Consider the following 343-nt stretch of genomic DNA (forward strand, 5'->3'; position numbering starts at 1 on the left):
ACTCCGTTTCCAGATTGCAAACCACAAATCATCTCCTCTCATCTCTGTCTCCTGGATTTTCTTCTCTTCAGGTCCCAGGTAAAATCTCACCTCCCACAGGAAGCTTCTTCTGGTCCCCTTTAGGGCTAAGCATCTTCCCTCTGTTGGCGATCCCCAGTTTATCCATCTGCATCTTGTTTGTACCTAATGTTTACATGCTGCTTCCTCCCTGGACTTTGGGGTTTTTTTGATAGCAGGAGCTGTTTTTTGTCTTTTGTATCCCCAGTATTTAGCACGGTCCCTAGTGCTAAAAAATGCCTCTTGGCCAGCTCTTGAAAGCAGCTCTCCTAGCCCTGCTTCTCAC

Source organism: Sarcophilus harrisii, chromosome 1 (genome assembly GCF_902635505.1).
Source record: "Sarcophilus harrisii chromosome 1, mSarHar1.11, whole genome shotgun sequence".
NCBI lineage: Eukaryota > Metazoa > Chordata > Mammalia > Dasyuromorphia > Dasyuridae > Sarcophilus > Sarcophilus harrisii.